General features: G+C 39.8%; 1 protein-coding gene across 2 annotated transcripts in view; it reads right to left on the bottom strand.

Annotated features, from left to right (window-relative positions):
• P2RY8 (P2Y receptor family member 8) overlaps positions 1–20095 on the bottom strand; it is a 38140-nt gene that overhangs the window by 5404 nt on the left and 12641 nt on the right. The window contains exon 4 of one of the 2 annotated variants that reach the window (XM_086768645.1): positions 2932–3061. The exons of the other annotated variant lie outside the window; for it this stretch is intronic. The gene's annotated coding sequence lies outside the window, so the exon portion shown is untranslated. The remainder of the gene's footprint in view (positions 1–2931; positions 3062–20095) is intronic. 2 annotated transcript variants of the gene reach the window in all.

Below are 20095 nucleotides of genomic sequence, written 5' to 3'. Positions count from 1 at the left end.
GGATGCGGTTTCACAAAAGTACAGGGTCGAAAAATGAAGAAATGGCAATGAACGACCAGAAAGGCACAGGACAGAACAATAAGTTGTGTGAAAAGTGGCAATATGGACCTGAAAAGTGTGCCAGGCCAAGCCAGGCAATAACTCTGGTCACCTCGAAGGGGTTTAACAAAAGAGAGGCAGAGGGTGGGTTCGGGCACACACTCCTCCTCATGGACTCTGATCACCTGCACTGTTTAACCCAAGCATCTCTTTGCACAACACACCCTCTGTAGGAGGTTAGATTAAAAAAAATAGGTGCCAGTCAGTTGGTGTCACTTAACCTCAGATCTAGTTAGATAAGACCTTTAATTCAATCGTGTGGTCCTAGCCTGTGAGCAGTGTAACAGTTCAGTCCCTCAGAGAGGTCAGCCCTCGGTGCTGCCTAACTCTAGCTGGGAATAACCATTCTGAAAAAAACTATGATTTCTGAGAGAGATTCTTACTGAATAACTTGATAGACCTTTTACAAAATAACTGTTGATGATTCCTGAGACCTGGCAAAGGCGAAGTCTCTACTGAAGGCTGTAGTGCAGTAGAGAGATACTCAATTCCAAAAGAGTAGAGAGGTACTCAACTCTGCCCAGAGAGATGGTAGATGCCCCATCCCCGGAAACATTGAAGGCCAGGTTGGATGAGGCTCTGAGCAACCTGATCTAGTTGAAGATGTCCCTGCTTCTTACAGGGGGGTTGGACTAAATGACCTTTAAAGGTCCCTTCCAATTCAAGCTATTCTATGATTCTATGAAAAAAACCCCACAAAACAACATGGAGTGGACATGCAGAAAAGGCACAGCTACAGCAGCAAGAGGTGCAGTGGGGGCTTATTTCTTTTGTTTCTTGACCTAATCAACTTGACACAGTGCTTCAAATGTCAGCTAAAAAATATTCAGAAGTAGTGAGAATCAATATCAAACAAGTGATGTTAACTCATGTTCCCAAGCTTTCAGGAGCTTCTAGCTGAGCTGTTGGAAGCCCAGAAAAAGGCACAAGAAAATAGGAATTGCAAAGAAGTCAGAGATGTGTTTCTAACGTACCATACAAATGACATAGACAAACATATTCCAAGTAATGAATGAGCACATCACATGGTCGCAACTGTGAAGAACCCTTTGAACCAAACCCATTGCAGATTAAATTCTGTTCTTGTCAGTGGAGCTATATCAAGAATGAAACTAGCTCTTTTCAGGGGAACTTGAAAAAGCACTCACTGACACAAAGCTCTTGGAAAAAAACCTTGATGCTATCTATTTCAACTCCTCTGTCTATGACTTAGCATAGTAAATACCTATTCACGAACTCTGTTGCCTCAAAAATCCTTCTCAAGCGGCACTCCTTTGTGCCTAGCAACCCTAAACTTCCCAAAACAAACAGAATTTTTTTCATCTATATCAATGTATCTACAGAGCTCTAATAATAAGCCTTTTCAAGTGAAAGATATTTGCTCTCACAGACTAAGGGATCTCACTCCTAGATACTATTCCTATAGAAATTGTGTGTACTTGGGAGGTAGGAGTATAGATGAAAATTTTCATTAAACCTGTCACACTGATCATAAAGCTGTTGAATACCTCTTATATTCAGTTTTGTGTTAGGGCTAATCACAAATGAATTTTCTTCTAAACTTACTTTTTCTGAGAGCACATCGTGATGAGAAAGATTAAAAAATGCATGCATAGATGCACGCAGTTCACAAAACAGTGTCAGGATTTGTGGCCTGGCTAAAGGAAATTTTTATGCCCTTTTGGAACACTACTGTTAGTAAAAGACAAGTGGCTCCTAAATTTAGGCACCTCTTGAATAGGGGCTGAAAAGCACCAGACTGTGGTTAGGTGCCTGCAAGAGCTCTCTGAAAAGAGTGGGTCCCCTTGGCATGGTTTTCAGTAAGGAAGATGTCCATCACAAGGAGCAAAAGAAGAATGATGCGATGGTTCCTTAGTATCTTCGGCAGGGGAGGAGGGGGCATGCAAAGCACACAAAACTGTTGTTGCAAGTCATTCTCCAGGGCAAATAGCCTCTTGGGGAAATGCAGAATACAGAAAGTCCTCCTTACAACATTGCTTTTCCTTTTGCCAAATCCTTCTGGGGCTCTAGTCCTAAATTCCTTGATCAGGAAATCCTGGCTAGCAGAAATTCCTGCTTTGAGTCATCCTTACTTGTGATACTTCGCTTTTTAAATGCCCAGGTTAAGTTGCTGGAACCACAATGCAGCATTTCAACCTACTTTACCTCTCCTGTTATTGCATCTACTTGAGTTTATTTTTATCTTGTTCAGGGTAACTTTATGTCCTTTCCCCACTGTAACCACAGTCTCTGTCTGTCTCTTGTGGTTTAACTTGAAAATGTCATAAATTAAGCGAGAAAGTAATCTTTATGAGGATTAGAATTAGATTGCCCTTAAATTTTATGAGTTGCTTTCTTTCAATTTCAGGCTTATAACACAATTCAAATCAGTAGAGCTTGCATAGATTCTCTGCAAGAGAAACTTTGCTGCAGGATAATTGTAAAACATCAACTCTCAGCTAAAGTTTCATATGAATATAAGAATATAGTTCTGTTACATAAATATACCTGTAGAAAGACATGGGTTTTCTTTTGTTTTGGAGAGAGCTATATTTAAACTACGGCAGACAAATGGACATACAGGTAGACTGTAACAAAAACCCAATAAGGATTCTTCAAGTGAGAAGATCCAGTCTTACTGCCATTTACATCAGTCCTCAATCTTCTGACATAGAAAGAGAAATGTTAAGCTTTTCTGCTTACCTCATTTCTGAAACATTTAGTGGATGGATGTATTTTAGTTTTATACTGTGTACTAAGAGCACCTACAGCCTCTGGTGTAACCCTTGCTAAATCCAGGTAGGATATTTTTTTGCTTCTCTTTGTACTCACTGGCTCAGGGCACTCTGGACAGAAAGCTGACTTGGAAATTCGGTAACACCAGGTTTTCATCCGAGCTGTTACCGTAAGCAAAGCTGAGAGCTGCTTAGTGCCTTTTTGACAGGAATGGTGATTGGTTTCCCTTCAATTGACAAAAGATGACAAATAAAACATTAAAAGGTATACTGAAAATCAAACAGTAAAAAAAATCAGAAGAGGATTGTGTTATTTCTTTTCCATGGAAGAGTAACAGTAGAGATATGTCTACTTTATTTTTAGGGGACTACTAAGTAAAACCGACGTGTGTCCTCTCTTACGTCTATTCTCTTCCTGTTGTCGATGTTAAGTGCACCTGTGAAAAAGACTGAAAAGCCTGTGAGCCAAATGAAAACCAGCATTACCATTTTATGAAAAGTTTTGTGATTTGTATTGTGATTTGAGATGAAAAAATAAATCTCAAAACATCATGCAGCAGAAAGCCTTCCAAAACCTAGTCTGTTTAATCATTTTTTTTGTTCACTACCTGTCAAAGCACTATTGTGTAGAATAAAAAGGTCTTACTTCATAAATTCTTTGATATTGTTACACTTTTGGAAAGACACCCTTCCAGCTGAAGAATGTAGAATGGCATGTTTCAGATTACAGGAAAAATAAACTGAAATGCAATTTCAACTCAATAGCAAACAGATTCAGACTGAAGTAGAATTAAGATACAGTTTTTATTGTAAGCACTTAGACTAATCACATTAACAGTTTTTAATCAACACAAATGTAGCTGAAGAGTTTATTTTGTTTTTTCTCAAAAAACTCATTTTTTTGAAAATACATTTCTTTTTTACTTGCTTAATTTAATAGTACTACAAAGCAGTAACAAGAGCTAAAAGGTCAGGATAGTTTATCTCTACCTAATTGTAACTAAAACTGGTGAAAACTTAGGGATCCTCAGTGTTCAGTGTTCTTGCTGGGGATTCAGCCCCTCTTGGACTGTCTGAATTGCTAGTGAGATGAAAGAATATTAGACAAGCACAGAAAACAGACTAAGACTGTAGACTGAGAATGAGGAGACGAAGGAGCCAGGAAAGCAAGGAGCCAGGATCCAATCATCTTGAGTTGTGGGAAAAGTGGTAAACACTTTGATATTCAGATGGAGAAAGGGCTTTTAATATGAAGAACAAGAAGAAGAAGTGCCCTTTTGTAACACATGTCAGTTATTGTTCATAAAGCATCATTGATGCGGTTCAGAGAAATACTTCTGCAAATGTTCAAGTTCACCAAACTGAGGAATGTAAATGAGCGCATCTCTGGTTGTGCGTCCCTTAAACTGAACATGGGCTTTACCGAAAGAGGCTGCAGTTTTTGTCTGGATGGTTTTTTCTCACCCTTGCAATAAACTTTCATGTAAATTTTAGCTTGTAGGGTTACATCTCTACATCTCTAAAAGCCAAGGGTTTGGATCACTCAGTCAAGATCTGAACTTAAGTCTTCTAAGAAAATTCTTTGCATTGAGCCTTCCCTGCTCTTCTCTTCTTCTTTTTTTTTTTCTTTCTGTTGTTTTGTTCTGAGTATCATTATTACAAAGATCAGAAACTGTTGCTGAGCCTGTAGTTATGTTATCACAAAGACATTATTTCACACTAGGCTTTAGCTTATCTTCTTTTAAGAATAAATACATTTGGGAAATGAGACTTCAACCCTCTGTGCACTTGTACTGAGCAAACAAAACAAACCTGAATACATCTAACTAGCTGCAATACTCCTGGCCTTTATGTTATTTAGATATAGAAAAATAAAACTCTTCTTTATTTCTTATTTTTCACCAAAGATTATTCAGATAAAGGACACAAGATAACCATATGTGTGCCTTCACTGCATAAGATGGCATATTTTTTACAATGAAAGAGTTACTTTATAATCACTATATTAATCAAAAACTCTTGCGGAGACAAACTTTAGTCTTTATCTTAGTACATCTAGTCAAAGTAAACCCTATGGTGGTTACAATTCTGACCTCAAATAGTTATGGCAGGGTAAAACAAGAGTGTCTTCTCTCCACAAGGATTTCACATTGAGAGCAAAAAAAAAACCCTCTGTTTTTTAAGTAAGAAAATCCAGCTTTAATGTAGCGAAGGGGTACGTGTCTGTTGAACTTGTTAGATATATCAATCTAGACAAAAGTAGCTTTATTCAAGAGTGAAGAAAAATAATCCTGTCATTTCTGCCTATTAGAGAATGCTTCTATTCTCCGGCCTGAGAGAGTGCAAGTGGGCAGTTTCCACGATTCTTACTGAGTCTTACTGAGTTTGAAATCTAAATATATAGGTGAGAGGCAAATCAAGATTACAAGGGAATACTGTACCAATTCTTCAGAACTAGCTAAGTAGTAATATTAACTGCACATAGCTACCTTTAAGTTTCCTGTGTCTGTCCTGGACTATACAGTTTTGCTGATAGTTGAAGTTCAGTTCACTTGAACCTTCACCTTTGCTAACTGTAAATTAGTAAAGTCAGGAATCTGTGCTGGTGTTAGCAAAGTTCCTCCTAATTTAGATAAGATTTGCATAAACACAACCACTATCATCTGTGTCAATAATCCTGTTCAGAATGAAACTAGTCAATGTGGTCTTTAAAATGTTCGTTTCTGCAGTAATCAGGTTTATGGAAATAGTAGGGCTGTGGGGCAGTATTCACAAAAACCTCTCAGCCTCTGAAGCATGATTCTATGACTTTAAGTGCTGGTTAGACTACAAAATGAAGCAGTTTTTGCAGTTTTCTTTATCGGTGTGCAATATAGTCAGCTTTTAAAAATTCTGTGAACAAAACCTTAAGTCAATTGAAATTTAACTTTGACTACAGAAAGTGCCCAATCAAGTCTACATTTAAATAACACATGAATTGATTTCTTATATAATTTTAAATCTTTCAAATATTGTCTATGTCCAGGACTGACAGACAATGGCTTCCGATCTGCAATTACTTCCTACTGCAAGTAATTGCCTCATATAGCTGTTGTGAAAGTCAGAGGAAAAGCGTAGTGGATCATTTCCCTTCTGACCTGAAATGCCATAAAAAGAAGTAACAGTTTGTTGGCATAAGATGTTTGTGGTGGACAATGCCAGATTCCCAACAGAAAATCCCTCAATCTTCAGAAAACTGTATGGTCTTACACTGATTCTGTATGGTCGGATTGGCATTTTATGGCAAATATGTATATACACACATACATATAAACATATATGTCTGTATATATATTCTAGTTGAAATCTGTACTTTCTATCTTTTCATCTCTCTTTTCTGTGAAACTCCTTTTGAATGTTTCCTCTCCTATTCAGTCCACAAAGAAATTGAGGTAGAGCTGCTTGAATGTTTTTGAAGATTATCTTTAGAGATTAAAAAAAAAAAAAGAAGAAAAAAAGCCCTCACATTGTTTTTTCTTGCACTTGCACCAAGGATATGACAGTCTGTAGGTGTTGATCGATTTAACGTATGATGGAGTCCATAAACGGGACAGTCCATCAAGTTTTGCAGATGTAGCTGAAATAATTATTTGGCATGGTATTTGAGAAATGTTTTGAGAAAAGAATGTATGGTAATTCTAATATTCATGTAGCGTACTAAGGCGAGAAATTGGAAACAGTATTTTTAGGACTGAATCGAAGAACTTGGCTAAGCACGTAGGCTGTCTTCAGATAGGCCTTCTTCCACTACTTCCACTAGTTGGTTTCAGTATGTACAAAATCTCTTACTTCCTCCTAGATAAACAGACCTGTCCCATAAAGCCCACGTTGATCCATAACAACTGATGACTTGTAAATACAGGCTGAATTATCGTTCCTCTTGTTAAGTAAGATCTATGTGAGTATGCAACTTTTTTTCCAGAGCAGTAGCATTAAGTAGCAGGGTTTGGGTATAGCTGGCATCTTTCTTGCCTGATCTTTGCTACAGCCATGGATTTAGCATCTGTAGAAATCTAAGTGTCTATTTTAGGGTGAGTTGGAAAGTGTGGATGCCACTGACTGTACTGGGTGGATCTCTAGTGACTGTAACAGGCTCATATGTAGTCACTTCCATTGTAAATGCAGGTGTTTGAAGCTGAATCCAGCCAATTTTAAACATCCTGTTGATTCAGATCCTGTTTTCCTGGAGGCCTGTAATTGCCTGGATTCTGTCAAAATCTGAACTACGCCACTAAAACATAATTGTCCCCTTTCACACTTGGACCACTCAGCTGGCACTTTAAAATGACCAGGCCGCCTTCCATGTGAAAATAAATTGACACAGAATAGGACCAGATGCGTGATTTTACCTGCACCTGTCTTCTTCCACCTGTGGGACAAAACCTACAGTAAGTTTTACGTGATCATAAAACTGTGTAGCTGGTGGTGAACTTCTGACAGACCGGGCGTTCTCCTGGCTCACACATCAGTTAGAAGTGATTCTTACATCAGCAGTAGTGATAACAGCCTTGGCTGAAAAATGCATGAGACCAGGGGCTCTGTAGGAGCTAAACTGACATGTGCTTGACAGCTTTCTCGCATATCTGATTCTCTGTTCCGGAAAGAGCAAGAAGAGCTAGATGTACAGAAAGCATGACCCTTGCTTCCTGTCAAACCGTACCTCTTGCTGGAAGGCTTTGATACAAAAAATGGGCTGCTGGAAAATCTTTTGTATGGCTGGAACTGATATTGGGTCCACTCATTCCCCTGGACCCCTTGTCAATACTCGCTGAAAATAGTGAGCCCATGTATTTCAGCAGGAGAGCTGTGTCTGGGCTGAGGGAGGGCCCAGGTGGTTGTCTCCTCATTCCCCAGCACTTTGGACAATGCTTTCCAGCCTTGCCTGAAGGGAGCAGTGGTTGGAGCTTAGCTCCAGTGATCTCCATGAGAAATCTTGCACTGTCACAACACTCTCATTTGCAGTTTCTCTTACTGCTTATTGTCACAGCTCAGACTGTGAACCTGAATCGTATCTGTACTACTGAGCTATATGTGACTGCATGCATATGGTCTTACAATTGGTTGTGATTCTCTGCTAAAGAAAGATTCTTCATTTTTTTTTCAACAGTCAGTTGAAACTGTCAGTTTTCATCTGTTTTCATCAGCAGTCAATAGTATTCAAGCTACAATCTGATTCTGCCTTTTAATTATGATCGTATCATGACTGGGGCATGTGTCACTAGGATAGCCATGTATGGTAGAATCATAGAATCATAGAATAGTTTGGGCTGGAAGGGACCTTTAAAGCCCATCCAGTCCAACTCCCCTGCAAGGAGCAGGGACATCTTCAACTTGATCAGGTTGCTCAGAGCCCCGTCCAACCTGGCCTTGAATGTTTCCAGGGAGGGGGCATCCACCACCTCTCTGGGCAACCTGTTCCAGTGTTCTACCACCTTCATTGTAAAAAAAAATTTCCTAATGTTTAATCTGAATCTACGTATCACCTGCATCTGTCTTGAGAGGAGCAACTTAGGGCACATGCAGTACCACTATGGAGCCCAGATGGCATGACCGGGATTCATTTGTCTCGGGACCAGTACTGCAGGTCTGGTATTCATGCAACTCCCAGTGAAGTCTGCTGAGAGCACAGCACCTCAGAGCTCTTTGCTGAGTAGGTAGAAGCCAGCTCACCCTGACTGAGCTCATGCAAACTCAACATCGTTCACACGCTGAAAGAACTGAAAGTTGGCTTCTCTGCAAAAGCTCACGGCTTATGTTGAGCATCAATAACTGCAGCTGCGCTGCCTGTGGCGTGCCTGAACAGTCCTGAGAAGATGTACCCAAAGGCACAGGGTAAAGGTAACAGGAACCCCAGAAATAGCTAACTACAGGAGCTGATACACTGTATGACCTAGTTTTAAAAGCAGTATTATATATGCAACCAAAGTAAAAAGAAAGAGCCAACATTATTATTATTATTTGCCTGACTTAACACTTTTTAACTGACTTCTCTTCAATTTGGCAATTTGATACCAGTTAGAGGTATGACTGATAACATACAAAAAGTAGAGATTATAAAATGGGGGGAAAAAAAAGATTCCTAACAAAAGCTTCACCTCTTGTTCAGTTTCTTTGTGACTACTTGAGCTATCACACTAATACAAAGAGATACAACAGGAATAGCATCCTGAAACCACATCTGCTATTGATTCATTCTTCTGAAAGTCCTTGAGTGCAGGTGAGATAGCAGGTCAAAATTCAGCTCTTCAGCTGAACCAGACTACAAGTCCCTTTGTATTCAGGCTTTGGTCTTCCTCTTAAGTCCTCGCTGCACTTAGGTAACTTAAATGCATAAAAAAGACAAAGATTAGATTCTGTCCTTGTCTAACATACTCTGCCTGCATTGAGACGTATATAAGTGTCCTAATTATAGTCAAGATATATGCTAATATACTATTATATGAATGTTACCTGTGAAATATTCACAGGCAGAAGTCAAACGTATTCTGCAGTTGGGTTTGTTGGGGAAGCTAGTCTCTGCTGTCATCAACAGACAATACATTGCAGCTTATTACTGGCTTTACTTGAGTCCTCTTTATTGCTACTGAAATGTCCTGAGATATCTGTATCATCACTGGTCTGCAAATCCTTACTGGAGTCTTGCCATCTTGAGAAAAAATAATGAAAGTGAAGATGCTGTGCTTTGAAGGGTTTTTATTTATAGACCTATGTATTAAAAATTAGTGTCTTAACTATAATTTTTATGATCTTGGCATTCAGCTCCAACTTAATAGAGCTAATGCTGGGTATTCCATTTGTAAACAATCTGTATCTCACAATCTTTTCTACTATGTGTATCTGTGGTCTACTATTTTTAAGTGTATGGGCAAGCAAACATATTTTTGCAAAGCAAGCGGAGGTGTAAATCTGTATCTTATCAACCACTCTATGCATTTGATCTCACTCTGACAGACAAAGGAGGGTACTTACACCTCTGGGATAAAGTTTTGCAAACCAGCTCCAGGTTACCATGTAAGAAAGTGCATCCATTACTAGACTATAGGACATACTCTATTACAGCCAATATACTACCACCTTATGCCCTACTTTATCTCTGCCATGATTTGTCTGCTTGCCCACATGCTTAAACACAACAAAGATATTTTAAATGGTGGCCGCATGCAAGCAGCATAGGCCAGTATGAGGAGAGAGCAGCCCTAGCATGATTCTGATGCAGGCAGCGCCTCAGGACAGGGTACACCAGTGAAGTAAAGGAGAGGTGGGAAGCCATCACGAGGAAGGTAGGTGTTCTTATTCTCCAGCTTATTAGATGAATATTATGTATGAGATATTCTTATGATAATATACTGGTATAATATTATATATTAAACATAATCATTATTGTACATGTATGCTAGAAATATATTTTTTTTCACTGGTACCACAACCGGAAATACCTATAAACCTCATAATCAAAACCCCAAGTGCTAGAATTTCTTTTTTTTTATTAGATGATGTTTTAGCCTATGTTACTGATTCATCTCATATATATATGTGTGTGTACATATAAATGTGCATGATATTATATATCTTATATTATATTGTATGATCATATATAATAATATATGATATTATTTTCTTGTTTCATAGTATAGCTACAATTGCTAACATTCTTCTGGTTTTAAACTTTTTTTTTCATGAATATGAGTGAAATTTCAGCTATTTAGATATTAAGTGTTAGTAGGATAAACCTTGAAATGAAAGGAGAGCAATCCTACAGAAGAGTAGCTTCAAGTCCCAATGTAAAAAGTAATCAGACTAAATTTAAAGTTTGAGTTTCACAAGGTCCAAAACACTCTAGAGAAAAGTGTGGGCTTCAGAGCTCAGCCAGTCTTAAAGAGAATTTCCTTTTTCGGGTGATGCATAAAATTCAGCCACCTGGAAAAGTATACTAAGTCTGTGAAATGCAGTGACAAGGACAAATAGACAAAACTGCATTAGTTTTTTAAAAATTTCTTAGCTTAGTCCCTGGACTGGAGAACTTAGAACTTGTTTTATCCTAAAACAAATCCACATATTTTAAATGCAAGTTTTAGGTGATTCCAGCTATATAGAATCATAGTCATAGAACAGTTTGGGTTGGAAAGGACCTTTAAAGGTCATCTAGTCCAACCCCCCTGCAAGGAGCAGGGACATCTCCAACCAGATCAGGTTGCTCAGAGCCCCATCCAACCTCGCCTTGAATGTTTCCAGGGATGAGGCATCTACCTGTCTGGGCAACCTGATCCAGTGTTCTACCTCCCTCAGTGTAAAAAATTTTTTTTCCTTATATCAAGTCTGAATCTACCTCCCTCTATTTTAAAGCCATTACCCCTCGTCCTATTACAACAAGCCCTGCTAAAGAGTTTCTCTCCATCTTTCCTGTAGGCCCCCTTTAGGTTCTTGAACGCCACTATAAGGTCTCCCCGGAGCCTCCTTTTCTCCAGGCTGAGCAGCCCCAACACTCTCAGCTTGGTCTCATAGGAGAGGTGCTCCAGCCCTCTTATCATCTACGTGGCCCTCCTCTGGACTTGCTCCAACAAATCTTTGTTCTTCTTATGTTGGGGTACATATATACTAAAGGTCTGATGTGATTCAGTCTTCAATGAGGTGCCACACACTGTGGCAGCTAATTAATTGCCTTTAATTAATCATCTCCTGGCTGTGAATCAAACTATTGAGGTTTAGCTGACTAGGGTCTAAACACAAGCAAAATATATGGCTTTCTCAGAGGGAGAAGGTGACCCCTGGGTGGCATGAGCTCTGAAAATGAGTCTAAGAACAGAGAAGAACTTGACTGTGGTCAGAATGCAGGTGTGGGAAAATAAAATGTAATATTCTTACCTTCTGGCACTTGAAAATGACAAAACAAATGCTTCCCTTCACCCAAGTAGTTTAAAAGGAAGAGGAAAAGGAAAGGAAACTCCTGCTCTGCTAAAACCTCTTAACACAATAAAATTAAGGCAATAATCTGTCAGAAAAAAAATGCGTTGAAGAAACCTGCAGGCATACCACAAAGGAGCAGTCCAGCCATGGATGAGCAGTCCCTGCTTTTCTGAGGAGAACAGACATTTACTGACAGAGTAAATGTCTCTGTTAGAAATGTTTTTCTCCAAAGGCAAGCTGGAGAAAAACTCCTACAGATGGGAGGTCCTTCAGTGGCAGATTAAAATACCACCTGATAAAAAAAAAAAAAGAGAGACATTCTAGCCCTTGGGGAGATGATTATGGGCTTTATAGATATTTCAGTTTGTGTGAAAACTGCCCACTGGAGATTGGAGAGAACAAACAACAAAGACTGTGAAACTCATGTGATACATAAGGACAAACTCTAAGATAGTTTTGAAGACTGGTACAATTATGGTCCAATAAGATACTAATTACAATAGAGCAGTAGAAGACAGCTCTTTGGAGGCAAATTTGGAGTTGTTAGGAGACCTAGAGACCTCTAAGTGATGTGCTCTGAAATATTACTGCATTCCTGCAGCTTCAGTGTGTAACTTGAAAATAGATGCATAGGAAAATTATATAAATGCACTAAGAATAAAGCAAATGTTTGGTGCAGATAGCACCTATTCAGGAAAATATGGTTTGACCTAAACCAAAACAGAGCAAGACTTCTGTTACTAAAAGTTAAGTTATAGTTTTTAAACTAAAGACTAGACAAAGCTGACTGGCACAGAAAAGCATATAGTTCAGGATGACACATGCTTAGGGGTGGGAATGTTATTAAAGCCTCTGTATTCTTAGAAAAAAAAGGACAGGAAAAGGTATTAACAAAGTCCAGGAAGGAACCAGACAAACGGTTTCTACGTCTGAAGTGTATGAAGCAGATCACGTAAAACAGTCAGCCAGAAAAAATCCCTGATATTTGTGTCTCTACAGACACATAAAAAGTGTAAAAATGCTGAGGCCGATTGCCCTGAATTTTAGCTGGGAATCTGACCTAATTTAGGCATTTGAGAAGCCTGATGACAGAAGGTAACTGTTGGAAATGGTATCACTGGGGCAGAGGCTGATAAAGCCCTGCCAAAACAGGCCGTGTCACTGAAGGATCGGTACTGCTGCGTTACAGGAAGCTTTGTGTCACATCCAGTAAACAATTCAGCTGCACCGGCAAACGAGACAGAATTTCCATGGACTGAAGGCTGTAACTGCAGGGCTTTGTCATCAACCACATAATGAGGACGGTAAACGTGGTAGCAATGTGCTTGGGATAGAAAAACAGCTGTGATAGCAAACAATATGGAAAAAAACAAAGAACTTCAACTACCCCTAAACAAACTGGGCAAGTGCACCGAGGTGTGATGTGTGTGTTCAGGCACCACAAGTGTGACTCCTCGTGGAAGCCACCCAAGATCTGGATGGGGGCTCCACGGAAGAGGAGGAGAAGCAGATCTTGACTCAGGCTTCTGTCATCCTGTGCCTCTGCAGCGGCAGGAGCACCAACCTGCTGCCCCATCAGGACACCTGAGAGCTTTGGCCTGTAGCCTATCATAAATAAATTTCTACAACTTCAGCTGCTTAACTAAAAAATAATATTCTATGTCTATTGGGGAGGGGCTGACCCTACCCATGATTAGTAGATAGGTTAAGGAGATAGAACTGTTCCTTTGAATTTTTTTCTGGATCCTTAAATTGCTTGGCTAGAAGATACACACCAGGTTGTCCCAGCCATTGCTTTGGGCCATTGTCACAGGCATCACGGGATGCCTGAGAACTGCAGCAGAGAGGGGAGCCTACTGCTGAGCCTGGACCTTTGTTACACAGGTACAGAATTAGGTGTCAGAGAAATACCCAAAGAAATCCTAGTATCACTGAAGAATCCTTTTCCTTCTTATAAATTCCTTCTCCTGACCCTAGAAGAGCTGCTGTGCTCTGACTGAAAGTAGAAAGGGGCCCTTAGTTCATACTCTGAGTCTTGCTTGGTACTAAGAACCACGTGCACTTGGGGCTTTTCTCTGCCACGGAGGTCAGCTGGCTAGGGACAGTATCTGCCCATGTTACCAGGCTTCCTCAGAAGGGTGATGGCATGCAGCCTGCCTATTCACAATGGTCCTGGTCTGAGACAGCTGCTGAACTGTGCCTAGGAGCCAGTAAGAAGAAGTTTGCCGGCACAAACCAAATCTGCACCAGGGAGCCTTCTTGGGATCTAATGGTGCAGAGAAGTAAGTTCCAGTGACCAAAAACTTGCCCTGGGGCTGATTAATCTATTAGCACTGATATAACGTAAAAATACAACTTGTTGGCCTCAAAGAAATGCATAATACATGGAAATAGCTAATGAAAAATGAGACTCGGTAGAAAACCAAGTTTGAAACCTGGGCTCTCGTGAGGGCTTCCCTGTCAAAAGGTTTTGGTTCCCTTTTTCACTCTCTTGTAGTACTGTAGATCTTGAAGGAGAATTGCTGCTGGGAGCTTCTTCACTGGCAGGCACCTGAGGCTTTGGTGGTGGCTGAAAAGTGATGGCAGCCCCCACAGCAGCCACCTTCTCTTCTGAAGCCCCAGGGAAACCCTCAGCTTCCTGGGAGTAGAGATGGGCCAGTGCTTTTGAAAACACAGCCCACCCTCGTGTCCGCTGTGAAGGAATATCTGCACCAATTACTCCCTCGCTTCTCTGTGTGAGAATAGTGGATGTCATTTAATTGTTGCTACAACTTAGTTCCCAGCTCTCTCTCTCCCCAGTTTCAGGACCCATGGCTCATGCTTGCTCATGGGAAGTTCAGGGGCTCAGGGCCATCTCAGGGTTTTCCCACAGACCTGTCAAACCTATGCCTTCCCTAGCCCTGCTGAAATCAACTGGGTCCGGGGCATGGTTTCTCCACGTGTGCATGGTGGTCGGCCTGCCTCTCTGTGCGGCATCAGCCAGGCAGTGGAGAGGCCCGACGGGGCATGTGAGGTGGAGTCACTGATGCCTCTGTGATAGTCACTTAGCACTGCAGCCCGCGGGGGGTTTAATGTGGTTTGGCAAGCAAATGATGGAAAAAGCCAGTGCTTTGAAACTCATTCAGGTTACTGAAGGAAAACAGGCCCAATTGCTTTTTATTTTAACATCTCACTATGTCTTTTATAAAAACATGAAGGCAATGTAAATTCCAGGAGAGCAGCTTTAGAATCCTTTCTTTTTCTGTATGTGTTTCTCTCTCTCTTGCTTAGCCACGTTGTCATACACTCATACATATACACAGAGAGGGAGAGAGGAAGAAAAGGAAACCAGGATTTTAAACTTTAAAATAAGTCCATTTTCTTGAGGACTGGGGTTTAGTAAAGATTGTGCATTACATTTTCATAGAAGAGCAAAATAATTCTCCCAACCACTTCTAACACCATCCATCCAACCATGCAGGTGAGCAAAGCCATAGTGCTCTAACATCTCAGATACCAAAGATAAGAGTGCAGTGATAAAAGATGTTTCAACACATGATGTGGAGAAAGTTTTGTACAAGTTAGGACTAGCTGCTCAGTGCAGGTTCCTCTTTCAATTCTCTGAAACTGTTTAAAAAAATTATACACACACAGAAAAACAAATTTCAAAAGCAGTTTCCTCAGTTCAAACCTCTCACCACTCCCACACCACCTCTATAGATGGTACCTCTAAGATGTACTATAAACTACACTTAAAAGTTACTTGTTTTTGTGCTGCATAGACTGATTTAGTTTTTAGAGCATTCTGTTACATCATGTTATAAACTACCTTACACACAAAAAAGCAAGGCTTTCTTTGCCTGTTTCTTTAATGCAAAATAAATCAATCTTTTTTTTTTTTTTTTTTACCAAGACTAGTAGAAAGAGAAGACACCTAGCAATTCAGCGGCTAAAACCTATCCTTTCTTTTTAAAGGTTATACCATCACAACAGGAAATATTTTGAAATGGTCACACAATCACAAGACAGACTACTTTTTAGGCTGAACATGTGTTTATACTAGTCTCCTATTTTTAGGTCACATCACATGCCAACTCCTCGCCATTGCGATTTGTATTTTAATTATAAATGAAATAATAACTTTTGCAGTCTTCAAGAACAATAGAATCATGCTTCATTCTTGTTTTCTTCTTAGTTGCTATACTTAAATTCCTAAACTGACAGAAGCAAACAGTGAAAACTAGCTAGTTTACATATGATTAAAGGTCGGGCTTTTGTTTGCTTCATAGTTATTGCCTTTTTTTTTCTTGTTTCCTTAAGCACCTGCAATAAAACAATATTTGGGAAAGATCCTAATTTTGACCTAAGGCCTTAAAAGGAATTAGGCATCCAAATATTTTTGAGGAATTAGTCCTTAGCACTAGCATTCCTTACTGATTTCCATGCAAAACCAAAAGCAAAGGAAAGCTTGTCTCCTGCTGCCAAAACTGTCAATGAAAAAGTAGCAATGATATTTTGACAAGGAGATCAGTATGTCAGTGACCTCTCTGCAGTGGCACGATAACCAAAACATTATGAGTTTCTAGATTAGAGTAAGGATCCACTTGATTGAGCATGCCTGTGTAAAAGGATGGCTCTGGCACTCCAAGAGCACTTCCGAAGTGCTGGGATGCAGTGGGCTGAGGACAACACCCAGAAAGAGCTGCTTATTATCACTCCTGCAGAAAGCCATGTGAATAAGGAAATGAAAATGTTATCAACTTCTCTTGTGTCTTTCTGTGAAAGAACCTCTTTGCAATTACAAGAGATGAGATAGACAATTAAGAAGCAGGACTCTTCTGAGAGTTGACAAGACTGTTGGTGTGACCTTGAGGATGATAATCAGCTTCAAATCCAGTGCTCTCTTTCACTTGCTTGATGTCTTTTAAAAAGTCACTTTCCTACTCAGATTTAATTTTCTTTTTTTTTTTTTTAATAATACTAATATATTTGCACTGCAGAGTTACCTCACTGATGATGATTTAAGAAATATTAGTGTCTTGCTTGTAAATGTTCCAAGTATTATAAGGAGAACAAGTGGCTTTTGAAATTGCTGGCACAGCACCTGCTTTTATTTAACTGAAGAAGCAATCTGTAAAAACCATACTTGTATGCTTAATCTAAGATTAAAATTGTTGATGTAATACACTACTCATTTACTTAGAAGATTTTTCATTCTTTTCTAGAATGCTTAAATAATTTGGATATATTCTGTATCCAGTTTTACAGAAAGTATTCATCCAATTACTTAACATTAATTTACTGGAATCAATGGACTTGTTCTCATGGTCTATAACTATGTTTTTCCCAAACAAGGCATCGAGATCTCTTATGCTATAATCTCTGCAAGCCTTTCAGTGGCTTCTTAAAACAATGCAGTAAGCTTGATGAAATCATTCAAAAGTTATGACAGAAAGCTCTTGAATGAGTCGGGTTTTGTGTCAACTTTTTGCATGCTCAGTTCAAGCTACATTCAAGGAACTACATTTGTCAAAATTGTGTTCAGATTTTTTTTTAATTGCTTCCTTAAATTGTGATACCCAAATAATGAGACTTCCCAAATCAATTATCAAAATAAAAAAATTCTTTCTTTACAGGTAATGTTTTTTCTTCTGCCCGAATTATATTAATGCAATAATATTTTAAGAGGTAAAATCTCCACAAATTGTGAGTTACAATAGGATTTTCTGGTTTTCAAATGAATGAATACCTCATATCACAAAAAAACCTAGAGTATGACTTTGTACACTGGATTCTGATGTCTTGTTGTTACCAGTCAAGCTCAAGAAAGTCACAGTTCTTCTGAAAACCAGTTAAAAGACTTTCTTTAGAAACTGGGTGTAAGAAGAAATTGTGGTTAGTTTTGTTCAATCACAAAAAAAAAAAAAGGCAGAAACACAGGAAAGCAACAAGCATCTAGAGGCAGTTAATACAGAATGTAAATCCACAAAGAGAGCCTAGAGCACCCACTATCCACACCTCCTCTCCCCTGGGTTGTAAAAATGTAAGAAGAGGCACCTGCCTGCCCAGGAATCTCCACAGCCCCAGCTGAGATGTCCCATGCCTTGTCAGCTCACAATTAGGCATTTTAGAATGAGATCCAGAAAATCAGGACACCAAGCAGCAAATGAGCTAGACAACAGGAAATGCTTTAGTTCCTGAGAAAGCTGCAGCTTGTGACACTTTGCTGAGGGTTTCAAGGAGAACAGCTACAACCACGTATTACAACTGAAATTTGTTCTGGAGTGAGATGCTTGCATCAGTCTTATCTCACCAAAAAAAAGTGGATCCAAGCCAGCAACAACATGTTCACATTTCACAAATATCACTCAGTGAGGATGTGGGAGATATGAATTCATTTCTCTCTTCAGAGTGATGAGATTTGAATCTACACTTCCCACCAAGCAGTAAGATTTTCTATTAGTCACTTCATACAAAACATATAAATTGCATTGAAATAGGAACTGCAGTTTGGATGTCTTCTCCTCTCAACTACTGAACAAAACACTACAGTCTTTCTTACCCATGCACTTTATATCCCAGCTGCACTGTGCAAACTGGAAGAAATTCAAGTGCAAGAGTAAAGATGAGTTGTAGAGAAATTATTTAGCATGGTGATTAATGCATTTATGCAAGAATGGTTGGTTCCAATCAGACTGAGTAAATATCTCTAATCTGTAGAGAGTGCTCTAAGCCTCTACAAAAAGGGTGCATGGCATTGCCATCTTTCTTCTGGCTGTATTTCATGCAGGATCTACTCCAGTAAGTCTCTAATAAGTGCTTTGACTATTTATGGAGTACTCGGTCCTCAAAATTATACAGCTCAAGGAACAGTCTTTCCCACTCCACAACTGTGCATCATTTCAGTCCTTCAGTCTGAATTGAATATTAGGACATACATGCTTCTGAGTGTGTAGTGATGGAGCTTCATAGTTTTCATATTGGGCAACCTTAGCAAAAGCTAAGCAGTTGAAGACCTCAGTCATGAGTTTTAGCACTTACAGTGACAACAAGAGAGTATTTATGCTCCTAAAATATTTTTTTTCAATGCTAGCATTAAGGTCAGATATTGAAAATTAAACCTGTGAAGAAATCTGTTCTCCTTTAGTGTGAGTTTGGGGTGAATGCCAACAAGTAGGTCAGGCATATGAACACACAGAGGCCTGATGTTGGACATGTATATTGTGAGCCACAAATGCATACTTGCCTTGCTCTGCTTTCTGGGATTCTTCTTTTGCAGAAGAATCTCCTTGGTTTGTGCAGCTAAATCATCCCTTGGTGAGCACAGTCCCACCCTGGATGGATTGCCTGCACTGTCTGTTGTAAGCCTCAGAGGCAGACAAATAAATGTACTTGCCTTTCCCACTTTTGTGGCACTCCCAGTGTCTTTTCTCTAGGTCAAAAATCCTGGCAGATATTCCATACTGTACTGCCACTCTATCAACTAACCAGTCCTCCCAGATTATGGTGTGTCCACAGACATTTTAACTTTTCCCTTACCAAACTTCTTGAGAACAGTTATCCTGCCCATATATCCTGTCTCAGCAGATTAGGGAAGGCACTCAGCGGTGAAAAGCTACCTGGTGCAAATCTGTGCATCTGTAGCATTCTCCCAGGCAGAATACTCGGGATATAAGGGGCTTGTGAGAGTGAATGAGGGTGAGTCTGGCAGGTGGGTATGGTGCATTCACTGCCTTCACTGCAAGTCACTATGCTGAGCACTTGTGTTTCTTTCCCTCCTGACAGGTGGGAGTGAAGTAGGCATGTTTCTTGTTGCCTGAACACATGCCTGATTTCCTGGGTTGTTTAGAGAAAGATGATGAGCCTTGGCTCACAGGAGTATAGGTATCTACTTGCTCTGCCTCTCTTGCTGAGGTCCTTTATATATCCTCACCCTCCTCCTTGCCAGGCTGGCATGGAAGTACAATATGAAGATCCTACGCTTACACTGACTACACTTACCTACTACAATTACTACACTTAGTCTGGTTAAGATGTAGGGAGATGCCTAGGAAGCTCTTTCCCCACCTTTAAGGCCAGAGAAAAGGGCTTCAATAAAAATGAAAACTGGGCTCGTGGAGTTACAATGTGGGGTGGGTTGACCTCAGAGCAGAGATTAACCTAATGGTTTTTAACAGAACTAAGCTCACGGGACATATATGGAGTAGTTTACACACACCTCCTTGCCCCAGCACGAGCCCTTAGCTATCTCTTGCAACATCCTGTCATTGCTGGTATAACTAATTCGTATCAGTGGGTATACAGATGGATCACTGTGAAGGACAGCATTTGAGGGAAAT

The sequence above is a fragment of the Chlamydotis macqueenii genome, chromosome 1 (genome assembly GCF_036417535.1).
Source record: "Chlamydotis macqueenii isolate bChlMac1 chromosome 1, bChlMac1.mat, whole genome shotgun sequence".
Lineage (NCBI taxonomy): Eukaryota > Metazoa > Chordata > Aves > Otidiformes > Otididae > Chlamydotis > Chlamydotis macqueenii.
Note: the sequence above shows the minus strand (reverse complement) of the source record. Positions and strands in the feature narration are given on the sequence as shown.